Here is a 27,734-nt window from a genome sequence, read left to right as displayed (position 1 = left end):
AACAGATGTTAGCTCAGGACCAATCTTCCTCACAAAACAAACAAACAAAAAACTTCGCATGCTCCACTTCTGTGGCCCAGGGTTCACTGGTTCCAATCCCGGGCACGGACCTACACACTGCAGCCATCCTACACATAAAATACAGAAAGATGGGCACAGATGTCAGCTCAGGGCCAATCTTCCTCACCAAAAAAAAAAGGAAAGAAAGAAAGAAAAAGAAAAGAAACTAAGGCTTAGGGGTCAATGGCTTCCCCAGCAGTGAAGCTGGAGTCTACTGTCCTGATGGATCAATACACCACCTCATCTCACTGGAGCTGGGCTTTGGGTCATGAAGATAGAACACATGCTAAAGCACTTTGGAACTCTCTACTAGGAACATGGTCTAGAGCAGCTTTCTGCCTGTCCCCATCCTCTCCAGAAGCAAAGGCTGCCCAGCTCGAGCAGTGTGTAGAAAGTGCATTTTACTTAGTTCGGGAAAGCTCGACGTACCTGAGTTATAAAATGGTAATTTGCCGACTGCTACCAGCCACTGGTCTCGAGGCTGAGACGCAGCCTGAGATGTGCCTCCTTTGACCAGTTCACTTCTACAGCGCTTCCTGATGGCAGAAATCTTCTGCACCTTTCCCTTACAGACTCTTAACAACACTTTGCTACAATATTATGACCGACACGGTAAGACTGAACACAACATCTCTAGATCAAATGATCACCTGGTCCCATGAAAAACTTTCACGACATTTTGAAGGAATCTTAGGTCGCTGTTCACCACACAACTCTGCCGAAATCCCTTCTACAGCCCCTCTGACTTGGGGTAATCGAACTTCTTTAGTATAGCCAGGCATGCTGGTGAGGCAACTGGCAAAGTATCCAAAGCCTTAAAAAAAAAAGACTAACTTTGACCTGATAGTAGCCATCCTACTTCTGAGAATTTGTCTGAAGGAAACAAATTGACAAGTACACAAAAGTATTTCAAAGATGCTCATCATAGGATTGTTGTTTATGTTATTAAGAAATTGGAAACAACCAAAATGACTAGCAGTAAGGGATGGTTTTTATGAAATAAGGATGCATTCATAGAATGGGATGCAATACAGCCACTGGAAATGATAATGTAGGGCTGGTCGGATGGCGCAGCAGTTAAGTGTGCATGTTCTGCTTCGGCGGCCCGGGGTTCACCGGTTCGGATCCCGGGTGCGGACATGGCACCACTTGGCACGCCATGCTGTGGTAGGCGTCCCACGTATAAAGTAGAGGAAGATGGGCATGGAGGTTAGCTCAGGGCCAGTCTTCCTCAGCAAAAAGAGGAGGATTGGCAGCAGTAAGCTCAGGGCTAATCTTCCTCAACAAAAAAAAAGATAATGTAGATCTATAAATATTAACATGAAGTGCTGCACATGCTCTATTTAGTGAAAAAAGTAACTACTAAATAGTGTATATATGATTCTTATTTTATGTGTATATACAGAAAAAAGATCCTGAATTAACTGACATAGAAAAGAATGGTCTCCTTGTGTGTATCTGAAAGTTCTCATTCTGCCCCCTGAAGCTGAGAAATAAATTTGCTCTCCTTTCCACCCAACAGGCCTTGCGACTCTTCCTGGCTGGGGACAGTTTCTAGTCCATTTACCTCCCTGGCCTGTCCTCTTAAAATGTAGAGCTCAGAACTGGAAGCAAGCCCCGAGAGGCAGCCTGACCAAGGCAGGAAACAATGGGCTCATTATCTCCTTTGTCTTGAACGCTGTGACATTAATGCTGCTGGAGACAGCTACCACATCAAATGGTTGGCTAAAGCTTTACATCTTTTTAACAAGATCTGCTACTGACCCAGGCCTCCCCATTCCACAAACACACAATTTTTTTTTTCCTATTCTAGGTACAATGAAGTTGCATTCAGTAGAGCTTAATTGTACATTTGCTCACATTGATCCCCTTCAGCTTTTGGAAGCCTTTTTCCAGCCTAATTTCTTTTTTTTTTAACTTTTTTTTTTTGAGGAAGATTAGATCTGAGCTAACATCTGCTGCCAATCCTCCTCTTTTTGCTGAGGAAGACTGGCCCCGAGCTCACATCTGTGCCCATCTTCCTCTACTTTATATGTGGGACGCCTGCCTCAGCGTGGTTTGACACACGGTGCCATGTCTGCACCTGGGATCTGAACTGGCGAACCCCAGGCCACCAAAGCGGAAAGTGCAAACTTAACTGCTGCGCCACCAGGCCAGCCCATGGCCTAATTTCTGACATCCAATCGGTTAGCTTCCTCCCAAGACTGGGACAGACACAAAGCTGATCCACCTTTATCAAAGGCCACTTCCTCAAGCTAGGATACCATGTCATTTTGGAAGGACTACTCAAACCATTTTGTTTTACAAAAATTTATTCTTATATTAAAACAAATATGGGTATGTTAAAAAATAAAATACGAAGTGGATTCATCTTTGTGCAAAAACAGGAGACTCCAAAGACGTTTAGCTCCTGGTTATGCTTCCCAATCTCCCGACACCCCTGCCCACAGTAAGCCCTGCTCCTTACGCTCCTCCACACCCACCAAGAAACTATTAACTTTCCTCTTTCTTAACGGGACCGTGATGGGAAAATCAGACTAGCACTGGCAAGGGAGTCAACTGCACAAAATCAAATGGTTAATCAACATGCAACACACCTATGTATCTTATTATACGCAAGTCCATATTTTTCCAACTTATCCATAAAAGGATCCTAAGAAACTCAGTCAAACTCCTGGTTTTATTCTGATATCCCCTAACAACGGCATTACTCAGACTCTCTTCAATAAATAACTATTAAAAAAGGAAACAAGGGAGGCTGGCCCAGTGGCGTAGTGGTTAAGTTCATACACTCCACTTCGGCGGCCCAGGGTTCACAGGTTCAGATCCCGGGCACAGACCTAGCACTGCTCATCAGGCCATGCTGTGGTGGCATCCCACATAAAATAAAGGAAGACTGGCACAGATATTAGGTCAGGGCCAATTGTCCTCACACACACACACACACAAATAAAATAAAAAAGCAAAATAAAAAGGAGACAAGGTTAATTTAGGACACACCTGTCCTTGGGAAACCCATGCCAACCTCTTGCAAGGACTGCCTCTTTCCTAGGTAATCACAGGATTACCTCTATTTATTCCATTCCAAGGTTATTTCACAGCTGTTCTTTGGAAGACGCTGAACTAGGGTCTGTGAGAGAGAAAACAACGAATAAGACCTGAAGCTTATCTTGTAGGAGGGAGAGAGATGACACACACGCAAACAACTCCAACACAAGTGACAAATGCTTTAAGAAAGTTCCAGAACAGGGAAGCACTGGCCTGCAGGAGGGAATAACGCTATCTGGCTGGACCACAGTATGTGTGAAGGGCAGTAATAAAAATAAGAATGGGGCACGTGGTAGACAGCCACAAAAATATTTAACCTGAGAAGACTCTAATTTTGCTAGGGTATCGCCTTAAAGCTTTCTGGGCCACAGCTGAAAAAAAATCTATTTTATATTTTATTTTATTTATTTATTTTTTTAAGATTGGTACCAGGGCTAACAAGTGTTGCCAATCTTTTTTTTTTTTTTTCCTGCTTTATCTCCCCAAGCCCCCCGTACACAGTTGTCTATCTTAGTTGCAGGTCCTTCTAGTTGTGGGATGTGGGATGCCACCTCAACGTGGCCTGACGAGCAGTGCCATGTCAGCACCCAGGATCCGAACCCTGGGCCGACGCAGTGGAGCGTGAGAACTTAACCACTCGGCCACAGAGCCGGCCCCCATTTTATATTTTAGAAAATTAAAACGTTTTCAACTTCTGAAAAACATCTGCAGGTCTTTTTAGTATTTTTAGCCTTTCTCTTGTCCTCCAAGACTGTCAACAGAAGTCTACAAATCAGACAATATTACACCCTTCTATTTTTGACAGCATTTTCAAGTTTACAAAGCATTTTCAAATGGGTTACCTTTGGCGAGACTTTTTAAGTGTCCTAAGATATGATGAAATTGGGCCTGGACACTCAAACTCAAGAACCTAAGTATTTGGTCACCTCCCTTAGCCTAGACATCCATCCACTTCTGCCTGCAATCGTTTTGCCTTTTCCAATTAAAATTCCTCATCCTTAAGGTGTCTAAGCTCAGAGAAAAATCAAAGAAATCACAGAAGTGCATGTTAGTGTTGACTGTGTAATTAAAAACTTCAGCACACAAAAAAATTAAATGGATATTACTGCAAAAATACTTGCAAGAAATTCTAAACAGCTACTACCTTTGATTTTTAGAGAGTTGAGAATAAATCTCTAAGATCATAAGAACAGACTACACAATTCACAAGAAGGTGACAAATCTTTGGAAAAAACATTCAATGTCTATGGGTAAGCTCCCCAAATAAGGCTTGTTAAAAATAAAGTAGAACCTCATTATTCACGGATTCTATATTTGCAAATTGGCCTCCTCACTACAATTTATTTGTAACCCCAAAATCCACACTCACAGTCATTCATGGACATGTGCGGAGTGGTGAAATACTTAAGTCACTCTACGCACACATTCCCAGCTGAGGTCAACCAAGGCAACACTCTGCCTCCTTGTTTCAGCTCTCATATTGTCATACTGTAAACAACAGTCCTGTTCACAATCATTTAGTTCCATGGTTTTTGCATTTTTATGCTTTTGTTGGAATTTTGTTGATTAAAATGGCCCTCAAGCATAGTGTTCAAGTGCTGTCTAGTGTTCCTAAAGAAAGCTGCACTGTGCCCTAATGGAGAAAAAAATGTGCGTCAGATGAGCCTCATTCACACATAAGTTACAGCGCTGTTGGCCCTGAGTTTAGTGTTAACGAATCGACGATACAGAGTCAACAAGGTGTCTCCAACTGGAGACACACATGAAACAAGCCTACACATTGATCAGCTGGGCAAAATATTATGACCCAAAGCTCATAGGAACCTTAGCCTGTATTTCTTTTTCCACAGGAGCAATGGTCCAGCCTTCACTAACTCGGTGCTCACGGCACTTCACAGAACACTATTACGGCAAATAAAGAGAATCAAACGTGTAACAGTGGGGAGAGGGGAGATTCCTCTCAATTTTTCCTCTATCCCCACATTCCCCAGAATGAGATGTTTGGCTACCTCGGGGTCTCCTATTTATATCATAGAACAACTTCAAGTCCCAGGCCCGTCTTTTCCTGCTGCTCTCCGGCTTAAGGCCCTTTCCGATTCCTCTAACCTTCTCAAAGGTGTCGGCCCCCTTGCAACCGGGCCTCCTCTCACACTCTTCCCCACTGTCACTCAAGGAGCCTTTAGAAACACCTGGAGGATCCTGAAACTCCACAGTCGTTTTTCCTTTCCTTTTTTTTTTTTTAACCTTTTATTATGGAAAACTTTAAAAATACACAGAAGTCAAGAAAAAACTATAATGAATCCAAATGTACCCGTCACTGAGCTTCAACAATCCTCACCATTTTGCCCTCTTTTTTATGTATTTCCCTTCCTTTTCTCGCTTTGTTTTACTTTTGCTGGAATATCTTAAAGCAAAACGAAGATGATGTGTCTCTTTGCCCAAAAGAATTTCAGCGTCCTATTATAACTGATGAGAACATTGTTTTTTAACATAACCACCATGCCATTATCAAACCCTAACAAAATTAACAATAATTTCTTATCATGGAGAATTCAGTCCATACTGAAATTTTTGTGATTGCCCCAAAAACGGTTTTTTGCAAGTGGTTTATTCAAAGAAGAATCCAGACAACATCCCCAGGGGGCATCTCGTTAGCTGAGACCACAGTTGAGGCTACAGCAGAGAAATGAGTCCTAAGTGAGCTTGGAACACGGGAGGAGGAGCTCAGTCAAATAAAAGAATTAAATTGGACGCCTGGCTCACGAAAATAGAAAAATAAATAAAACTGAAACTGTTCTGGAAAGTCACGAAACAGGACAATAGCCAGAGAGAAAGCACCAAAGGGACTAAGAATTTAATTTGAGTAAGGACAGTAATTGGATAAATGATTGAATTACCTTAATGGAACAATGACATTAGATTTTAAAATCCCACTTTGGATCAATTGAGTAATGAAAAAAACACCCATTAAAAAGGAAAACCTTGGGGCTGGCCCTGTGGCACAGTGGTTAAGTTCATGTGCTCTGCTTCAGTGGCCTGGGATTCGCAGGTTCAGATCCCAGGTGTGGACCTACATTTCGCTCAACAAGCCATGCTGTAGTGGCATCCCACATACAAAATAGAGGAAGACTGGCACAGGTGTTAGTTCAGGGCCAATCTTCCTCACACACACAAAAAAGGGAAAACCTTATCGTCACTGTATCTAATTTATTTAATTTCCCAAACCTTAGTTTTACAACCACCTTTTTACACTGTAGCATCTTAAAAATTATACTAAAATTTTAAAATGATCTTGGATATAAGCTTATATTTCATCAAAGACATCAAAATGAAATAACCCTAAAATACCATATAAGGTAGATGACATTGGAGCAACTATTTCTATTTTCTGCATTCTTATCCAGATTGCTTAACATATTCAAAATCCCTACTTTATTTTTCTCCCAAAAAGAAAACGAATATGGCCATGGGATTTATCAGGATGATAGCTAACATTACAGATTACTAAACCAGGCCCTCTACAACCACATGAGGTTGATAAGATGATTATACCTATTTCACAGATATGGAAACTGAGACTTCATGGTTAAATGATATTGTTAGGGTCACATCTAGTAACCGGTGGCACTGGGATTCTGAAACTGGCCTGGCTGATTCTAGACCCCAAGACTCAACCCACACTCAATCAGAGGAGACCACAATTGACAAACCAGGGTTCCCACTTATACAATGCTGGCGGGAATGCAAACGAGTGAAGCCGCTGTGGAAAACAGCAGGGAGATTGCTCAAAAAATTAAAAATAGAAATACTATATGACCTAGCTATTCCACTATTAGGTATTTATCCAAAGAACTTGAAATCAACAATTCAAAGAGACATGCATCCTATGCTCATTGCAGCATTATTCAAAATAGCCAAGACATGGAAGCAACCCAAGTGCCCATCAACGGATGAATGGATAAAGAAGATGTGGCGTGTATACATACATATATATATATATATATATATATATATATACACAATGGAATACTACTCAGCCATAAAAAAAGACAAAACCATCCCATTTGCAACCACATGGACGGACTTTGAGGGTATTACATTAAGCGAAATAGGCCAGAGAAAGACAAACACCATATGATTTCACCCACATGTGGAAGATAAACAAACACATGGACAAAGAGAACAGATGAGTGGTTACCAGAGGGGAAGGGGGTGGGGGGTGGGCATAAGGGGTAAAGGGGCACATATGAACAGTGATGGATAAAATGAGACTATTGGTGGTGAGCACCATGCAGTGTCTACAGAAACTGACAAACAATAATGTACACCTGAAATTTACACAATATTATAAACCATTATGACCTCAATAAAATAATTTTTTTTTAAAAAAAGGAAATTAGAAAGAAAAAGAAAAAGAAACCAGGGTTCCCAAATGCTTCCCTGGGAATCACTAAACACACATTGAACTTCTCTTCCTGCAGCACACTCACAGCAATTCCTTATCTAAGTAATATACACACTATTAAAAACAAGAAAATTAAACAAGATAAGCTAAATAACAAATTCTAATCTGTCTCAGGGGTTTTTTTGTTTAAAGATTGGCACCTGAGCTAACAACTGTTGCCAATCTTCCTTTTTTTTTCTTCTTCTTCTTCTTCTTCTCCCCAAAGCCCCCCAGTACATAGTTGTACATTCTAGTTGTAGGTCCTTCTAGTTCTGTTACGTGGGACGCCGCCTCACCATGGCCTGATGAGCGGTGCCATGTCCACGCCCAGGATCCGAACCAGCGAAACCCTGGGCCGCAGAAGCAGAGCGCACGAACTTAACCACTGAGCCATGGGGCCAGCCCCGGTCTCAAGTTTGAGGTTCATTAGCAGTGGCTCCAAAATTTTCCCTCCTCCTTAAAATAAGATTTACTAAAACACTCAGTTACTATTTTTTGTTTCTTCTCCCCAAACTACGCCAACAGAGACTTTAGAGCAAGAAGTAATAATCTCCCCCCCATCAACTTTGCAGTAATGTTTTAATTAGAGTCATATGATTCAAAAGGAGTTGTCTCAAGCATGGCTCTGAAAAAGTTTCATGATTATTTTAAATATGACCAATGATGTTTGTCTACAAACAAGTTAATGATATTATAACATCATTAAGGCTAAAAGTTTTGTTTTGGTTTCGTTTTTAAATAGAAGGATTTGTCAGCATCTTTATCACCACTAAAGGGTAATTTTAGCATTTCAAAGGGATTTTTCCCTAATTGTATTTTGAGAAACATATTTTCAAAATTATTTATGCCCTGGGAACCCACAGATCTCGTTAAATCAAATATTTCATATTCCAGCACAAGTCTGAACACGTCCATCTGAAAGAATTTCTGAAGGCTTACTAAAGCAGCCTGTGTGATTTAACGTCCAGCCAAAGAGGAATTTTAAACTTTCAGCTTATCACAGCTCATTCTCGGTCCCTGCAAGGAGAGGAGGGGAAACCCAGCAACGCTTCTGGCACTGAAACATCCCAGAGTAAGGACAATCCCCATAATATGCACGTTAGAATTAATATTTGACCTAATTGGTTTCTGCACCCTGATTTATGTTTACTCATTTGACTCATTTAATTTAGCAGTGTGCGCAACTGTCACACACCTAGCAGAGTGGAAGAGTTTAATCATCGGAGAGTTGACAGAGCGTACACCTGAGACGTCTAAGTCAACTGCCATCATGTACATGATGTGGGGGAAGGTGAGGCAGGGGACCCCACTGTTTTCCCAACGGGGGTGATGGTGTCATGGAGTCACCATACCACACTTGACCCTGGTGGACCTCAGGACGCCATCCTGCTTTGGGTTGTGGGTGTCACAGGTCTGAGACTGGGAAATGGCTTTCTCAAGGACTAGCTACTGGCCCATCCAACTTCATCAGCACTTACTACTGTCCCGTACTAGCGATTCTCGGGGTGAGGTCCCCAGGCCAGCAACAGCAGCAGCATGTGGGAACTTGTCAGAAATGTAAATTCTCAGACCAGTCCCAGACCTCTCGAATGAGGAACTCTTTTTCTAGGGGTGCAGCCCAGCAATCTGTGTCTTAAAAGAGCCCTGAGGGTATTCGGATGAGCACTAAAGTTTGAGAACCACTGCCATGAATGACATTTTTAACGTGATCATTCACTGAGACTGCCATTATATGTGGGTTTAATTTCCATTAAACCCACTAAGAGTAACTCATTGATCTTCCAGTATTCCTAGGAAAGTACATTCCAACAGACGGAAGCTTTGAAGTTACCAAAAGCTCAGCGTAAGAGAGCCAGGAAAGTGAAACTTAGTGACTAGCTTCCTTTTCCTCATAGGACGTCTGTGGAACAAAATCCTTACAACAGTTTATAAGAAAATATTTCATTACACCGCTCGAATTTACACAACCTCCTGTTATACCACTTCTCAGCATCTGAGGTGACAACTGTTAAACTTGACTCCGAAACCAGAGCTGCAAGGGGCTAAGGAGCAGGGACCCTGGGAAGGCACACGTTCCGTCTCAGCTCTGTCACTTCCCACCTGGGTGCCATGGAAACCTCATGTGGCTGCTTCAAGCCTCAGTTTCCCCAAATGTAAAATGAAAATTACAGTATAACCTTTATCATGGGGAAGTCGTGAGAATCAAAGATGTTGAAAGCAGAGCGCCTGGCACAAAGCAGCCCTCGATGCAGGAGAGTAACTGTATCAGTGTCAGTCAACAGAACGGTTCAATTTTAAATACTTCTGAACGTACTTAAGTCTCTACAAAGTAGAGATTGCAAACATCTAAATCACTGTCTATCCAAAAGCACCTGATAAATGATTTTTTTAAATAAAGGTGACAAAATTACAACCACATTCATTCGTAACAAAAGATCCCAAGGCAGAAAAACAGCTCACTCTGCAACACAAGTCGTGTATACCACATCTAAACACCCTGATCAAGAGAAAACATCTCAGAATATTTTCTTTAAAGAGCCCTAAGTTGTTATGGGGGTAAAAGCCAAGGCATAGTACAGACTTGCGCAGATTAGTCAAGAATGTGATTGGATGAATTAAAAAAATTACATTTTGGCAAGGCTGAAGTGGAAGGCAGGCAAAATTCCAATTTTCTGTCGGTTCATTCAAATGAGTACTCCCCTTCCTTTCGTGTCACTTAAGAATCTTTTGAATATGTTCTGAGTTGACATCAATATCAGTACCAAATACAGTTTAACAAATGCTGAGGAGATGATGCCTTTATCTTCATACAGACCTGGGTCTGAGTCCTGGCTCGGCCATTCACCAGCTAACTGACCTTGGGCAAGTCCTTGAGCTTCCTAACTGATCTTCCTGCTTCTACTTTTGTCCTCCTCCTGTCCATTCTCCTACAACAGTCACCAGATTCTAACTTGTTCCTCAAACAAGCTAAAGCCCCCTTTCTACCTCAGGGCCTTTGCACATGCTGTTCCACCACTGTTCCCCTCTGGAAGCATCCACTCCCAACTCTCACCTAGCCAATTCTATTAGTCCTTCAGGTTTCAAGTCACTTCTTGGGAAAGCCCTCCCAGCCCAGGCTAGATTAGATCCTCCTGTTACACATCTTACTTAATTTTTGTAACTCTTGTCACAATTATAATTGCATTGCTCTTTTGTAATTTTCTGTTAAATACCAGTCTACACAACTAGATTGCAAGCTCTGTGTAGGCAGGGATCATGTCTCTTCACTGCTGCATTTCTAGTACCAAGTGCCGGGTCTAGGGCACAGTTGAGAGTGATTAGTATAGACAGTTCTCCGGACACTGTTTCAGCCAATCAGAGCGACCGCCTAACTTGGTCGAGTTAAGAGGTAAAGGCACTTTTGGATCAGTTGGGTTTTCAGACATACAGTATCGTCGGGATGAGAAAGTAAATTCTTTCAGCATCTTTCTGGTTTCCAAAAGCAGAATCAGGTAAGAGCTGAAAAACAACTTTGGATCCTCCGAATTTAAACAGACGGTTGACTTCAGATTCAAAATTCTGGGAATCATGCTTATAAAACCAAGTTACCTAGTCTACTGCATCTGGTATTAAATACCACCATGGGTTAGGACTCTAGGTCCCATCTAGTCAACCTGGATAAAAGAGGGAAATAGGCACATCTGTCTCTTTTCCTCTTGCCCCCGTGGCCTGCCTTCATTCTTCTCACCTTATCTTTCTGCCTTTATTTTTCCCAGGAAAAGCCCTTGGGAATGGTCTTCTATCACCACTGGGGTTATACCAAGCCACACGTGTGGTATGAGCCATGAATTGCCATCCGCTTCCTGTCCCGTCCTTCTTCCACTTCCTTCCATTCTCCAGCCCTGCTGTCTTCCCCGGCCCCTGTCTCCTTTCCAGCTCTCCCTGCCTCTCCCTCGCCCAGCTCCTCTCCAGATGGGAGGCAGCGATGTGGCAGACAGAGGGCTGGATTTACAGACTCCTAGAGCTACATTATCCTGGAGAAACCTTTAAGCATAGGTCAGGAAATTATTCTAGAGGCTGGGAAAAGGGGCAGAAGGGTTGAATAAAGTCAAAAGATAGACAGTTCAGGCAAAGAATGGCATAAGAAATTGGATGAAATGGAATGGGTGACTGCTGGACCTTTCTATAATGAACCCCCTCTCTCCCTCAACCCCAAAGCCCTAGATTTGGGAGCTTGTATATTTGCTCAGGCTGCTAGTCACCGCCTCTCACTTCCGAGAGAATTTAATCCAATAAAGGAGTCCAGGTCACTTTCTGTTGGTGGTGTTTTGAGACGATTTATCTGTTCCTGCTGCTCAGCCCGAGGGAAGAGATTGTTAAAGATCCGCAGTCAGCCTTACCTTTGGATGGGAGGAACGGGTGAAGAGCACCATGTTATTAAATAATAAGAGTGGTTTTTTGGTAATAAATACTCTAATGGCCATCATAAAACCCAGTTAAAGATCAGAGCATCTCTTTAGAATTACCAATAGCTAAAAAGATATTAAAAATTACGACCTCAGGGGGAACCTACCACAGATTAGGTCTGCTTATTTATCCCACCTGCAATGTGTGCAGTTTTTTTTTTTTCCCAGATAGGAACTCCTTATTCTGAATACCTGCCTCCAGTGCAGAGGTATTGAGACCGCTGACATTCCAGACATGCCCCCAACAGAAGGCACCAAGGAGGTCTTCCCCAGAACCTTCTGACCCCAGGACTCCGTGTGTGCGATCCCCCAGCCCCAGTCAAGGATCATTCTGTCCTCTAGAAGCTATCCGAAGATGAAAGCAGTCCTGGGAAGAACCCTACTCGCTTCCTCCATTCAGACAATAGGCAGCCACCTGCCCGGGGATTTATTCACCAGCTTCTGAGTTCCTGTGTCATGGAGTCACTGCCGCTTGTGCCCCAGAGGACAAGGAGGAGAAAGAAACAAAGGAGCCAGGTGGCTCGAGTGGAGCGAGGAGTGGGATGGCTTCTCTCTCACACCCCCAGAAGGAGCCTGGGGCTTGTGGAAGCCAGCTTGCACCCAACGTGAAGCTGTGTGCCGAGACAGCTGCCTGGGACAGAAAAGGAAAAGGAAGCAAAAACAGTCCTTCCTAAGGACTGCCTAGCCTTTTATCCTAAAGGAATGAAAACTGCTGAACATGAGACAGAAATTGTCTTCAAACACCATGGAGGGGCTGGCCCTGTGGCATAGTGGTTACGTTCGGCACGCTCCACTTTGGCAGCCCAGGTTCGCGTGTTCAGATCCCAGGCACAGAGCTACACCACTCGTCAACCATGCTGTGCAGTGACCCACATATGAATTGGAGGAAGACTGGCACAGATGTTAGCTCAGGGCTAATCTTCCTCAGCAGCAAAAAAAAAAAAACCCCACACACGGGGCCAGCCTGGTGGTGCAGCAGTTGGGTTTGCATGTTCCAGTTCAGTGGCCTGGGGTTTGCCAGTTCGGATCCCAGGTGCAGACCTGCACATCATTTGTCGAGCCATGCTGTGGCAGGCATCCCACATAAAGTGGAGGAGAATGGGCACGGATGTTGGCTCGTGGCCAGTCTTCCTCAGCAAAAAGAGGAGGATTGGTAGCAGATCTTAGCTCAGGGCTAATCTTCCTCAGCAAAAAAAAAAGAAAGAAAGAAAAAAGAAAAAAAGAAACCACACACCATGAAGCTTTCCTCTACCAGTTTAGTTTGATTCTGTCATATCAACTCCTTGGCAATTCTCTTCACTGATATACAGAAGAACCTTAAAATGAACTAAGTCAGGGCTGGCCCCGTGGCCGAGTGGTTAAGTTCCCGCGCTCCGCTGCAGGCGGCCCAGTGTTTCGTTGGTTCGAATCCTGGGTGCGGACACAGCACTGCTCATCAAACCACGCTGAGGCGGCGTCCCACATGCCACAACTAGAAGGACCCACAACGAAGAATATACAACTATGTACTGGGGGGCTTTGGGGAGAAAAAGGAAAAAAATAAAATCTTAAAAAAAAAAAAAAATGAACTAAGTCAGCCACAGAATGAGGCACAATCACTGTTTATTAAGTAAAACGCTGCTTTCCCACAGGGCTGAGTGGGGTGTTAGGAGGCAAGTGGCCAGCAGTCACACCCAGAGCAGGAAGTGGGGGGACAGATCCTGCAGAAGGGTTTTGATGAGGTCATCTCCACTCCCTGTAGAAGGTTTGGAGCAAGAGGCCTGGAAGAAGCACCACCAAAGCAAGAGAGAGGAAGAAGTAAAATCAAACAGAAGAAAAGTTGAAAATTCACATATGCTTCCCTCCCTGCCGTTTTCCTGTGGAATAAGTGGAAAAAGAAAAGAAACTTCCTTGGAATGACTGGTGGAATTAAAATGAAAAAAACTAATTTTACATAATCTCATCATTTCATGCAATGTACAGCTCTTTAACCAGACTATAAAATTTCTGCCAATTATATATTTATATTTACCTTCCCCCTCTATTTTTACTGCATAAATATAACATGGTCTTTATGAAATGTTTTAAAATCCTATTCAGAAAAAAATTTTTAAATTAAATTACTAAAATTCCAAAAGAAACTTTATCACTGTTAACATTTTAATATGGATATATTTATATGTATATTTTTTTCTATACCAACATAGAAATACATAGTGAGTTAGGAGGGGGAGATATTATTTTTTATTTTTTATTTTTTTAAAGATTGGCAGCTGAGATAACATCTGTTGCCAATCTGTTTTTTTTTTTTCCCCTTCTTCTTCCCAAAGCCCACCAGTGCATAGATGCATATTCTAATTGTAGGTCCTTCTGGTTGTGCTATGTGGGACACCCCCTCAGCATGGCCCTACAAGTGGTGCCACGTCTGCGCCCAGGATCCGAACTGGCAAAATCCTGGGCCGCCAAAGTGGAGCACGCGAACTTAACCACTCGGCCACAGGGCCAGCCCTGGGAGATATTTGTTTATAAAAATTTCCTCATATTATACCTATTCGATTTTTTCATCTAAATCATGAATATCTGTTTGTTCAAATAAATATAGATTTGTTTGCATTCTCTTTTTTTTGCAAACATTCTTGGCAAATACCCTTGCTATTTACTGTGAAGGGGTCCTAGAGAGCAGCCGGGGTGTCGATCCATGCTGCTGAGGGTTTAACAGCGTAGGAAGTAACCAATTCACCTGCAGCAGTCACAACATCAGGGACCCTCTGCGTACTGCCGACAAACTTTTAGAAAGCCCTCCTGGGTTAACAACTAAAATAACACTAAGAAAGGAGTGTGCATCTTTTCCTAGAAAATCTTCTGCTGTTTGCCTGAACTGAGGAAAACCTTTAATAACATAATCATTTTCACCTAGGGCTTGCAATATGGTTTAAAATGACTGGCAATACTACGAAGGTACAAGAATTATCTTAGTTTCCCTTAACTACTTATCCATAAAAAATATCCTTTCCTCAAGGAATTATCAAGAATTTTTTTTTTTTTTAAAGATTTTACTTTTTTCCTTTTTCTCCCCAAAGCCCCCCGGTACATAGTTGTATATTCTTCGTTGTGGGTCCATCTAGTTGTGGCATGTGGGACGCTGCCTCAGCGTGGTTTGATGAGCAGTGCCATGTCCGCGCCCAGGATTCGAACCAACGAAACACTGGGCCGCCTGCAGCAGAGCACGTGAACTTAACCACTCGGCCACGGGGCCAGCCCCTTTATCAAGAATTTTTAGCACACATAATAAAAGGATTTGGCCAAACTCTTAACTATACAGATAAACATATGCTATTGTAGTTACGAAGAAAGATCATGAATTTCATAGTACGAAGAACTGTAAAAACAGGATAAATGTTTACCAATATTTCCCACAGTCCTGACTGGAAAAACTAAAAAATGTGAGATGATCTCACGCTCTCTCTTAACTATATGATCAAAGACTGTGCGATACTGGAAATGAGATTTTGTATCAACATTTTTTACCCTAAAACTTTCCGTTTCCTGCCCAACACTTTCCCCTTTCACGGCATGGGGTAGCTCACTACAGAAATTTAAAAGTCACAGCGCCTTTTCTTATTTTGTGGGGTTGGGGACTGAGTTAGGCCATATGGACACAGATACAAAAAAGCACACTTACAGCACCTGTATAGTGGTACTCACCATGCAGGAAGAGAATTCTTGTCCTCAGTCCTATCTTTTTAAACTACCATATGAAAGATAATAGAAAGGGGCCTAAAATACATCTCTATCTACAGTAATCAAGTCAGAAAGAAAACACCCACAACCAAGGCATATCTCACATCGACATGGCCAGCAGCTCAGTTTATTCCATCTCTGCTACCACCATTTTAAAATTAAGATGCTTCCTGTTCTTAACTCACACATTCTCATTGTCTTGTATACTCTTGGCCAAAACTTAATATTAAGCTTGTTTTCCTTCTTTCAGGGGCTTTAGATTTACCCACTGTAGCAGGGCAAAACATTTCAGAAAACGGAAAAGGCAACTTTGCTCTTCAAACTTACCCGGGACTCTCCAAGGCTGTTCTGTGAATTCAAGCGCTTCCCCATTGATGATACGTGACAGTAAATTTTCTTGTTCATTGGACCCAGGACACTGTCACTCTCACATTAGAGGGGCTCACAAAATTTAGCAAGCAACCTTTTGTATCGTGCAAAACACCGATAATCAAACGAGCAGCCAGCGTGTCTGAGGGACTCTCACGCTGCAATTTGAGAAGGCTGAAAAAGGACAACAAGCGAGGGAGCTGCTAATTAACTCTTCTCCTCCTCATCAGCCCCAAATGTTTCAAACCACAACTGATCTGGGAACACAGTTTTGACATTGTTGAGATAATGACTTGATTTGTTCCCAAAATGCTGGGAGAGCTGCTGCAACCCTATCTGGTGAGAACCGTTTGTACTCTTTTCTTCCCAGAGCCAGAAGCAAGGCTCATTTCCAAAGACAAGAAATACTTCCTGTCGTTTCTCCAAGCCTGACAGTCAAGGGGCTGACCGACCACACATTAAAGCCTTATCAACCGGACACTGAATTATGGGCTCCTTTAGATCAGCCACAGCAACGTCTGTCCGTCTCTTGGTTGCCAAAATAGAAATTTCCCGATCAATGGTGTTAAAGCACAGATGTCTTACAATGTGCCCAGAAACAGAAATCATGATGCAAGACTACTTTGCAGTACAGTATTTATGGGGTAGTGAAAATGGCTACAGGAGAATAAAGAGTTGAAAAGCTACAACCTGAATAAGAATTACATGGCAGAGGGTGGGGAGGTAAGATGAAAACTGCCACAAATGAGACTGTGGCCAAGTCTAAGGCCACTGTTCTCAGGTCCACCCTCAGCTACCACCCTCCCATACCCTCCTCCTCACAAAGACCCTGAAAGGTGGACCTCCACCAAGGTTTCCTAGTCTTTGCACAACTGACATTTGGGGCTGGGTAATTCTTTGCTGTGAGGGCTCTCCTGGGAATTGTAGGTGTTCAGCAGCACCCCTGGCCTCTACCCACTAGAAATGGTAGCACCCACTCTCCCTGGTTCAGTGGTAACAACCACTAATGTCTTCAGACATTGCCAAATATCCCCTGGGTGGCAGAACTGTCCTGGATTGAGAACTGCTCATCTACCATAAGCCGCCATGCGTGGGGAGTGCAGCTGGCACACTAAACAAGGGCACCAGCTAAGGTGGCATATGGGAACTGAATTCTCACCCACGGTCCACCCACCAATCAAACACCCAGGGACTGTGTGCACCCACAGGGGGCACACCTTCTTCTAAAGCCCTCAAAGGCTCCACACAGGCCAGCAGAAGCCCAGCATCTGCAGGTGCTGTCACTCCTTCCTCACCTGTCACTCACTCCTCCATCCTCTGCTCTGGGCCCAGCAGCCATCATGGCCCTGAAACTGCTCTTGCTGCCAAATCCCCCAGGTCCACAGGATCGGACAGCGGGAACTGTTCCCTCCTGGAAACGCATTCTTGCAGGCTCCCTCCGACCTCCCTGGCCGCTCCTCCTCAGTCTCCTTTGTAGGCTGCTCTTCAGGGTTCTGCCCTAAGCCCTCTTCTCCCACGCTACGTCCCCACCCCTAACTGGGCGGTCTTATTACCTCACAGCTGCAATGACCCTTGTATGGGGGAGACTCACCGAATCCAACTCACGGCGCTCTCTCTTTTCTGAACTTTAAATATACATTTCCAACGGACATTTTTCTTTGATGTGCTGCGGACCCTAGAACTCAATCTGTCCAAAACTGAGCTCACTGTCCTCCCCCACAGACCTCCTAGGCGTCCTCTCATTGAGTAGCAGCTGTGCCTCCCGAAACCTGGGCATGCACTTGACTCTTCCCTCTCCCCATTCCACCAGCTCTTCAACGACTAGTTACCCCAAAGAACTCAAGGGTGGGCTTGGATGTTAACTGTTTTTCCAAATTGTTCTTTTTCCTTTCATTATGTTAAGGAGATGCAATCCCCAGCCATCCTGAACCAGACCAAGCCTCACCACAAGAGCTACTCCTATGACCTGTGCCTTATTTTTAACGCTAAGATCTCTCCAGGAGGAGCTTGGGCCTTATTACCATAACCTGCAGTGTATGTGGAAGCATGTTTTCCAACTGAGCCTCTGCAAGCGAATACCCACGGCTCCCTTTTGAATATTCATTCCCCATCCGAAATAAATGTCCCTGCTTCCCTTCGTTCAGGGACGCCATGACCCTGGAAATGATTCCTCATGGTCTATTTGCTGCAAATATACCTTACTTTGTGAGAGAACTACTTCTGGTGGAGAGTCTGATTTAACTCGCCACGAGGGAACCCACTTCAGTTTCTGTAGCAAGCTCACAGAGCTCCTACTCCCAAACTCCATTCTGTCCACCCCCTTCCTCTAGCCTCAAATCCCTGTCCGAGCCAGGCTAGGATGTCTCTCACCTGGGTATCACTACAGGTGCCTCTGTTCTCAGGCCATCCTCACATCCCCAAAATGGAGGAAATTTTCCCATCTGCACTTCTAATCACATAACTCACCATCTTAAAACTCTTCAATGATTTCCCACCACCCTTGAGATAAAGTTTAAAATTTCTTAACACGGTTCGCCAGGCCCTTTATGACCTTATCCTGCCCACTCCACACACACCCCCATACCAACTCCACCTCCAGTTTTAAATCACCAACTAAACTCCCTTTGGTTCCGAACACAGGATGCTGTCCCTGCTCGTCTGGAACAGCCTCTTTCTGAAATCTACCACTTTCAGCTGGCTAACTCCACCTCACCCAACAGGTTTCAGCTTAAACTTCTCTGACCCCCACCTCCCACTAATGTTCTCAGGATTATGTGCCCATAATAGCCTGTACTTCCCCTGTAAGAGCGCTTACTCTGCTTATTTGCCTGATTCCCCAACTAAATACACTCTTTCTCTTCTTCTCACCACCCACCAGCTTCAACCTCCCTCATCCCTCCATTGTGGTGGCTGGTCCCTGTGTTAATTGCTAATCTCAAACTTATCGCTCATCATCAGTAGTGAATGTGAGTACCAAGACCATGGAACACCCCTTTCTGTACCGGATGCCATAGTGACAGCAAAATACATAACATGGAACTAGCCCTCAAGAAAAATATTGAGGGGAATAACATGAAATGCCATACTTCCTAAGCAACATGTCTACAAATGCAAATCAGTAAAGGCAGCCTGAGAAATTAAATCGTTAGGAGACGTAAAGTAGAGAAATTATCAGGATGAAGGAAAGACAACGTGGAGCTGCCTCCTAGAGATTTGGACTCAGACTGTGAAGGCGGTGAGGGGCAAACCAACAGGCACAGAAATTAACTAGAGAAACGCCAAATTTTCCAATGATCAACTACTTTTTTAATCAGCTGGATTTATCATGTTTTTTTCAAGTGAAAACTTTAACTGTCCCCTGCTAGTTTTCCGGTAGCACCGACAACATGACGTGGAACAGGCAGTCTTGGGTGGCATGAGAACTACAGGTCACAGAGATCTGTTCCGACTCTCCCTCCACAAAAGGACAAGTAGCAATGAGTCTAAGGCTTGGAATTTTTCAAACATCAATTTTCTCAAAATAGATACAATTGGATAGAAATACTAATACAGTCATATGTCACTTAACGGGGCTACATTCTGAGAATGCGTCATTAGGTGATTTTGTCATTGTGCAAACATTGTAGAGTGAACTTACACAAACCTAGATGGTATAGCCTACTGCATACCTAGGCGATATGGTACTGATCTCATGGGACCACCGTCGTACTTGCGGTCTGTCGTTGACCAAAATGTCATTATGGGGCCCATGACTGTAAATAGGTTAGGTGAAAAGTTAACTTGTTACCTCTCATTGCACTTTCATACATGATACTTAAAAACTGGAAAAATTTCAACCACTAACCTTTACTGGTCTCATTAACGAAAAACGTACTGTGCCGGATGTCTTATAGACATGGCGTCATTTCACTCCGATAGTCGTCCTCTGAGGGGAGTATCATGACGTCCATTTTACAAATGTGAAAACTGAGGCTCTAATCCGAACAGAGAGAATTCTCTGTCAAATCTGACTCCTAACCTTATGTTCTAAACTGACTCTCAAACAAGCAAGTGAGCAAGAAATAACTTTTGCCAAATAATTTCCCAACTGCTGACACCCACCCACCTGCGGGAAGGAACTTTGCAGGTGTCTATAATTAAGTCAGGAATGTTTCAACTTGAACCAGTTGCTGTCAATTTAGTTTTAAAAATAGCTCTGGCCTGAGGCAAAACATGCCTCTGAAGTATTTCAGGTTGTTTTTGTCAGTCGTAGAGTAACTTTTACTGAAAAGCTCTAGATTCTTTCCTTCTCCTTCCAGGAGAGCTGAGAACAATCCCAGAATGCGCAAGATTTCTTCCTCTATGTGCAAATTTTTTTTTTTTTTTGGTGAGGAAGATTGTCCCTGAGCTAACATCTATGTTGACCCTCCTCTATTTTGTATGTGGGATGCCACCACAACACGGCTTGATGAGCAGTGTGTAGGTATGCACCTGGCATCTGAACCTGCAAACCCGGGGCCACCAAAGCAGAGTGTGCGAACTTAACTACTATGCCACTGAGCTGGCCCCAATATATGCAACATTTATTAAAAAAAAAGGGTCCTAGGCCTTTGGACTTTGCACACGGTCTCCTAATCAGTTGCCTGGGAAAAGATGACACTTACAGAGCACTTATTTACATGCTAATCATGCTGCAACACCATCTTTCTTAATCATCCCAAATTGGGTGCTATTGTCACATCCGTGTTACACATAAGAAAGTAGACGCTGAGAAGTCCAAAGCCCGTGTTCTCTCCACACCTTGCTGACTCCATCACAGTCTGCTTGTCAACCCTGCCCCCAAGAGCTCTGCTTGGAGATAAAAAAGGATGGATACCTTAACAAAGGGGGGGGGGGGGGGAGGGCAGGGAATTCAACCCAATGGATAAATGTTTGAGCCTATGAAGGGCCAGATGCTGTGAAGGAGAAAATAAAGGAACAGACCCTCAAAGAAATCAAGTCTATGTGCAGCGTTAAAGACACTACTAAATAAGTGAAAACCAGAAAACACTCCCTTTAAAGGTTTCTCAGCCTCAGCACTATGGACATTTTGGGTGGGATAACTGTTTGTCATGGGGGCTGTCCTCTATCTACATTGTAGGGTTTCAGCAGCATCCCTGGCCTCAAACCAAGAGAGGACAGTAGCACCCCTACCCTGACTCATGACAATCAAAAATGTCTCCAGGGGCTGGCGCCATGACCAAGTTGGTTATGTTTGCATGCTTCGCTCCAGCGGCCCAGGGTTTTGCTGGTTCGGATCCTGGGCACAGACGTGGCACCGCTCATCAGGCCATGCTGAGGCGGCATCCTACATGCCACAACTAGAAGGACCTACAACTAGAAGATACGACTATGTACTGTGGGGCTTTGGGGAGAAGAAGGGGGAAAAAAGGAAGATTGGCAACAGACGTTAGCTCAAGTGCCAATCTTTACAAAAGAAAGTCTCCAGACATTGCCGAATGCCCCCTGGGGGCAAAATCACCCCCCCCAGCCCCCCTCAGCCAAGCCTCCTGAGAACCACTGCTCTAAATAAGATAGGTGCTGAAATACATAAAAATAACAGGTTATTTCAGGGCCTTATCTTAGGTGCAAGTTTTCAGAGTTCTTTTTTCAACATATTAAGACATGAATCAATTAAATACAGAATTATAATCTTAAAAGAACAAAAGAGCCCTCAAAATGACTCGTTCCTCAAGGACATTAGCAGCGCTTGAGACATAATATTTACATCCTCCCAGACCTGCAGTTTGTTGAGAAATTAATTTACCCCATCCACGCTTTGATCTTCTAGCAAATTATTTCCTGAGACAAGATGTAACTTGTGAGCGCCCCACAGGCTAACCAGCTGTCAGAGCGGAACTGACATCAAATTCCAGGGGGTAAGTGGAGAGGGGGCTCCCCGTCCTCCCAAAGGGGACCCTGATCAGGAACACACCGAATGCCTCCAAGAGGTCCAATCTTCCCATGTGAAAACTGGGGTTCAAAGTACTACGCAGCTTCGCTTTGTGTTCAAAGGAGAAAGGGGCTTTTCGGAGGCGGGTCAATTCTATGTACCCCCACTGGTATTTCCATGATGAAAGGCTTTTTCTTGTTGTTTTAGTTTTATTTCTTAATTTCACAATGAGGAGAGTCACAAGCCAAGTGATCTCCTTGCTTCAATTGCTTGTTTTCACTAAAAGAGGGAAGGAGGAAGCTTGCAGTCTCCCAATAGCTCTTACTTATCTCACACCTGTCCTGCAAGGTGTATGATGCCAGCCAGATGGAAGAGATGAGCCCTGAAGGAAATGCTGCTGTACTGCAAACCACACGCTTGGCCTATAGGAATGCTGGTTGCCAGCGAAGACCAGAGAGTTCATTTCACTATGTATTTATCCTTATCTTGGGTGGTAGGCAGAAAAATGAAATACCTCCCCCACAAAGATGTCCAAGTCCGAATTCTCAAAATATGATTATGTTACATTACACGGCAAAAAAAGACTCTGAAGATATGATTCAGCTGAAGGACCTCTGGGATGAGGAGAGTCACTTGGTTTCTCCAGGTGGGTCCGATGTAATCATATGAGTCCTTGAAAGGAGAGAGCGTTTTCTGGATGTGGTCAGAGAATGACAGATGGGACGACAGAAAAAGTAGCAGGAGAAAGTTGAGGCATGAAAGTGATTCAACTCACTGCTGGTGGCTTTGAAGATGGAGAAAGAGGGTCACGAGCCAAGGAATGCAGGGGTCCTAAATGGGAACAATGAGGAAACGGATTGTCTCCTAGAATCAGCTCTGCCCCTCCCGAGTGGGTCCAGTGAGACCTGTGTTGACCTTCTGACCTACAGAGCTGTAAGATAATAACACATTTGTGTTGTAAGCGTTAAATTTCTGGGTTCTGTTACAGCAGGGATAGAAAACTAATACAGATTTTGGTACCTTAAAGTGGGGTCCTGCTGTAACAGATACCAAGAAATGTGGAAGTAGCTTTGGAATCAGGCAGTGGGTAGAGCCTGGGAGAATGTTGAGAAGCATGGTAGAAAAAGTCTAGACTGCCTTGAAGAGACCTGTTAGTAGACACATGGACACTGAGGACTGCTAGGAAGAACTCAGAAGGAAGTGCAGTGCGTGGGAGAGAAAACATAAGTTGCCTTAGAGAAGATCTACGTAGTCAAGAGCAGAGGACATCACAAACATTACCATTCTACCATTCGCTGCCTACTATGCAGTAAAACTGAAGCACCAAAGTAACGAATCAGAGGGACAGTTCGGCTGCCCACCAGCTTCACTGTACACACTATCTCACTTTACAATGATAAAGCTGTTTTCCCTGGAATGCAACTACATCCTGGCCATGTGACCTGGAGCTGACAAGCTATCTGAACCGCACTGGTAGCACCCATCTCACAGGACTGCCGTGGGGATTAAATGAGGTCACGCATAGAAAGCCCTCGTATGGTGCCTAGTACACAGTTAGGCACTAAAAATGTGAGTGATTTTTCTGACCTAGCCTAGAGGGAAAAACGACTGGAGAGGAATAGATCCCTCCTTTCTCCCACAGGAAAGCATTGGATGTGTCTTCCCTAGGGAAGACTTAGGGCCTAAGCACAAAAGAAGGAAACAGAGGCAAGCCTGGGGGATGTTCAGGAAGCCACTGCTACATAAATCAAAGGCAACGTTTGGGGATTCAATGGGGCTATTCCAAAATGCAAGAGACAGATGGGCTGAGGCCTGGGGAAGCTGCCCAAGGCAGAAGAGAAAGAAAAAAAGGAGGTTGAGTTGTTTCTCTGGGTGACTCTATTACTGGACACTTGCCAACTGCCGTTTGAGAACACTGGGCAGAGACACTGTGCCTCTCTCAGTGCCAACTTGGACAGGAAGTGATGCGGCTGGGTCCCACGGTCGAGAAGCCAGCAGGAGGGGGTGAAGGGGGCGTCCTCAAAGAAAGACATCATTTTTAATTCTCCAGCCTGGCTTGCTACCTCCAACTCCCCTCTCCCCCGCTTCCACCCATCTCCATCCATGGAATTATAATACACAAGGAAAATTAAAAGACCACAATTGTTCCTACATGGGCAAGGCAAAGCAAAATTTTACAGAAACACAGAGAATTTTCTACTTAAGAAGAATGATAGTTTTTTTTTTCCTATTGTAAAAATTTTTTAGTTTTGGTGCTTTCATAAGGTTTCTGGGAGAAGACATCACGGGGAAGGAAAAAGGCACGAAAAGCATGCATCTCCTGTCTGTCTCTTTACATCTGTACCCTTGACTATAAATTACGGTAGTTCATTTCCCAGGATTAACAGTCGAGAGCTAAATGTCAGCCAGCAGGCTACTGCATAACTAAAAGCAGGGACAATCACCTTAGGAATGATTCAGATAAAACCAAGTGGAAAGGAATTAAATCATTCTCCATTGGTATGTTTATAAGGCATATGTCTGCCAACACACTCAGCATTTTCTGCTTAAGAGCCGCATCCCCCCGCCTTCTTTCTTTCAAGAGAATCTCCTAGCGCCTTCTGAGAAGACATCACCTCTTACAGTACTGTCTGTTATTAGTGAAACCACAGCCTCCCCAGCAATGTGATTAAGGCACAAATTTTTATGAGCAAAGCACACGTACCCACTGAACACAAGAACGCTTTCAAAAGAAGAACAAGTTTCAAAAATTCTTCCAACAAGCCCATTGTTTTGGATTCGCAAGCTGGAAACACGTACATTTCTGCATTACATTTTCTGAATTTCCACAAGTTGGGCAGGCTAAATTCTTCACTCCCACTATTCGGTACTCAGTGCCCTTTCCAAGTAAAGCCCAGAGAGGCAGTTATCAAAGGAGATGCATTATTTGGATGCATAAGCCGAGAGAACTGGATCTTCTCTCTGCCCACCCCTTTTCCCTGCTCCCCACGCAGCAAACCTCTGAACACCTGTGGATAAAAAGGCAGAGTGGTAAAGGGGCTGGGTGGTTTATATTCTTCTTCTTATGTCAACCCAAATCTGCAGAGTCTGGGAGTGTCAGCTAGTGAATCTCAGATCCTCCCAAAAGGATGATGTGAGAGCCTAGTGATTTTGTTTTGCTTTTCACAAACACGAGAAAGGGGAGGCACGGCTTGGAGAGAGATAATGAACTTAGCTACTGAAAACAGATTCCAGCCTACTTTCAGAAGAGGGAAACAACATAATGGGTAGGAACTGTTCAGGGCTCACATGACCTCTGCATCTGCCTCACTCCGTCAGGAACTAGAAATGCCACCCGAGTTTTGATTGACGGGGTGGGAAGAACCAGCCTCTGTTTTCCCCGACTTCTCACCAGGCAGCGTTCACCTTCAACCAGGACGTCCAGACACCTGAAGGCGATGTGACACTATTCGGGACTCAAGTCAGTCAAACATTCAGGACGGGGAGATCTTAAGAATGTTCTGGAGGAAAAATATATATATATTATATATATTTATGTGTGTATATTATATTTATTTTATATATATTTATTATACATATATATTTATTTATATATTATTTATTTATTTATATATATATGTAAAAACTTTCCATTTTGTATGCCTCTTCCAGGGATATAAGAAGTCTCATATATTAAATACTTCGACTGTACCAGACACTTTAAATGCATTATGCATTATTCGATCTGTTCCTTACAAGAGCCCAGTAACAAACTGTTTCCGTGTTCACTTCTTAAGACGAGAAACTGAGACTTATGAAGACTAAACAACATGCCCGGAGTCATAATTCAGCAGACCTAAACTGTGAACTCAAATTCACTCTCTGAACCCAGGATTAACATTTATCATACACTGAGATTAGCAACAGATTGAGAACCAGCTATGACTCCTCCGAATTGCCCTGGGGTTTCAACAAATTTTACTGACAAAATTAATGATTATCTCCTTTTTTCCACGACCTTTGTTCCTGCATATGAAGACCTCACACACCCAGCTTAGCCTCTGACCGTCCCACTCTCCCAGGAGCGGGCTTCAAAGCAATGCAAACATCCAAAAGTGCCTTCCTCTTCCAGGAGTCACCATCCTGCAGGACAAAATCCAATTCCAAAACTGTTCTGACCAGCAACTGCATGGTGCCGCATGCCCCATTATCTTCAGCCAGTCACCCAGTCTCCAATCACAGCTACCTCCCCGCTCCTGCCTGCAGCTGTGTACACAAGGGTTATTATACTACAAGGCCAGTTCTGCTCTCTGGCCAAGAGATAAGAGGAACACAGTTGATTAAGATGCTACTGTTGGTAAGGAAATCTCTGATCTACTCCAGAAATCTGGAAGTGCATTTCTTCATCATAAAGTCAGGCAGTTTTACCCACATGTAAGACATTGGAAAACCAGTGATGAAGACAACATTTTAGTCCCAGGCTTAACCAGCAAACTGATGCGCAAACCAGTAGCTTGGTGAAGACTTTCAAATAAGGACTGTTTAGCTTCTGAGCATCAACAATGTATCTAAACAAAAAAAAATAAAACAATCAGAAAGCTGAATGGCTGTGGTCAGGGGTTGGGGGAGGGGGAAACGAGGAGCTAGTGTAGAAAGGATACAGAGCTTCTGTGCAGGAAGATGGCGAGTTCTGCAGATGGACGGTGGTGATGGTTGCATAACAATGTAAATGTACTTAATACCATTGAACTGTACACTTAAAAATGATTAAAGTGGTAAAACAGACAAACATGCTAACAGTCAAGTGAAGGCTTCCTTTTTGAAACCTCTCACTTAAAAGGGGAAACGAGGCCCCAGCACTTTTTAAAATAAATCACTGGAAGCTCTTGGGCCCATTCTAGGCATTACAGGGAAGACCTTAAACACGCGTTTTCGGCCCAGTGCTCCTAAAAGGAGAGGAATGCTCTCAAGTTACTTTGCAGTCTGTATACACAGTGGAGCCAAAGTCCCCTTAGTGTCATCTGAGGAGAGGACTGACCACAGGCGCTCAGAGCAGGCCGCCCACTATTTTACAGTCTTGTTATGGACTGAATGTTTGTGCGCCCCCAAAATTCACACGTTCTCCAGCGTGATGGTATTTGGAGCTGGGGCCTTTGGGAGGTAACTAGGTTTAGATGACATCATGAGCGGCAGCCCCCATGATGGCATTAGCGTCCTTATAAGAAGAGGGGGAGAACCCAGAGCCCTTGCTCTCTCCACCACGGGAGGACACAGCGAGAAGCCAGCCTTCTGCAGGCAGGAAGAGGCTCTCCCCAGAACCCAACCAGGCGGCACCCTGATCTCGGACTTCCCAGCCTCCAGAACAGTGAGAAAGAAATGTCCGTTGTTTAAGCCCCCCCATACGTGGTATTTACAGAAGCCCGAGCTGCTGAAGACAAGTCCACTACATAATATATCTGTGTGCGCTCATATCCACTTAATGTTTTAAACTCATTCCTGCTGGGAGAAAAAAGTTTCCAGAATGCTTCACTCACGAGCATTTGGGCACCCCAGGTCAGGTGGGCATCTAGAGGAGTTCTCCTCTCTCTCGGTGTCATGATGTAATATGGCAACAGCATGGCTCACACAGACACACACACAGAGGTGGCAATGGTTTTCCCACTTTACGGGCCATTTCAGAGTAACACTGAGGAGCGACGCCAAAACTCTGTCATGGTTCAGAAGGAAATGGTCTCTGGTTCACTGAGTTTCTTTTTTC

General features: G+C 43.9%; 1 protein-coding gene across 8 annotated transcripts in view; it reads right to left on the bottom strand.

Annotated features, from left to right (window-relative positions):
• KANK1 (KN motif and ankyrin repeat domains 1) overlaps positions 1–27,734 on the bottom strand; it is a 199,107-nt gene that overhangs the window by 144,758 nt on the left and 26,615 nt on the right. Inside the window, exon 2 of one of the 8 annotated variants that reach the window (XM_023627263.2) lies at positions 25,389–25,497. The exons of 3 other annotated variants lie outside the window; for them this stretch is intronic. The gene's annotated coding sequence lies outside the window, so the exon portion shown is untranslated. Of the gene's footprint in view, positions 1–16,044; positions 16,335–17,381; positions 17,615–25,388; positions 25,498–27,734 lie in introns of those variants that run through there. 4 more of the 8 variants (XM_023627262.2, XM_070248454.1, XM_070248453.1 and 1 more) reach the window with 4 other exon arrangements.

This window comes from Equus caballus, chromosome 23, assembly GCF_041296265.1.
Source record: "Equus caballus isolate H_3958 breed thoroughbred chromosome 23, TB-T2T, whole genome shotgun sequence".
Lineage (NCBI taxonomy): Eukaryota > Metazoa > Chordata > Mammalia > Perissodactyla > Equidae > Equus > Equus caballus.
Note: the sequence above shows the minus strand (reverse complement) of the source record. Positions and strands in the feature narration are given on the sequence as shown.